Consider the following 712-nt stretch of genomic DNA (forward strand, 5'->3'; position numbering starts at 1 on the left):
AAAAATTTGGACCATTTCTCGATTTGTGCGTGTCATCCTTGTGCAGGGGCCATGCTAATCTTCTCTGTATTATAGATGAGACGCAGAGATATATAACATAGTAGCAGTTCTTCTGTCTTGCCGATGTGGGAGTCCATGGCAACCCAGCAAGCCAATACAAAAGACATAAGACGCGTGCAATTTAATTCATTCAAAACATTGAGAAATATAAGTTATAATCTCAATATATATAATCTATCTTGTTGGTCGAGTTTTTTTTCTCTTCTATTTTTTCAATGTTAAAAATTTAACAATAAGATCATAAAACTTAAAGGTTTTTGGTAGCTATATTTTTTTTTATATAAATATATCAAATGCGATATTTCACAAAGATTATAATCCAAATATCCAATTCGATTATAACAAATGTTTTGTTATAGGTGAGTGCATTATACTTAAAATAAATTTGTTAAAATTAATTGTTCTAGTCTTATTTATATTGCTTATTGCTCAATTAATGATATCTTATACATGATTAGCCAATAGCCTAATATTGGTATGCTAGATAATCATATAATTTACTTGGGCTTTTTACTCTTAGGCTCAAAAATAGATTTGTTTAGTGTTTATAATATTGTAAGACCTAAATTTACAACAAAACATTTTCCTGACTTTCTCTTTGATACCACAAACACAAACAACGACCCAACCACCACCAACACAACCATTGGTT

At 29.6% G+C, this 712-nt stretch overlaps 1 pseudogene; it reads right to left on the reverse strand.

The window, feature by feature from the left end:
- On the reverse strand, nt 1-74 carry LOC145161892 (U6 spliceosomal RNA; annotated as a pseudogene).
- Nucleotides 75-712: the final 638 nt, after the last annotated feature.

The sequence above is a fragment of the Lactuca virosa genome, chromosome 2, assembly GCF_052849685.1.
Source record: "Lactuca virosa cultivar CGN04683 chromosome 2, Lactuca_virosa_CGN04683_v6, whole genome shotgun sequence".
Lineage (NCBI taxonomy): Eukaryota > Viridiplantae > Streptophyta > Magnoliopsida > Asterales > Asteraceae > Lactuca > Lactuca virosa.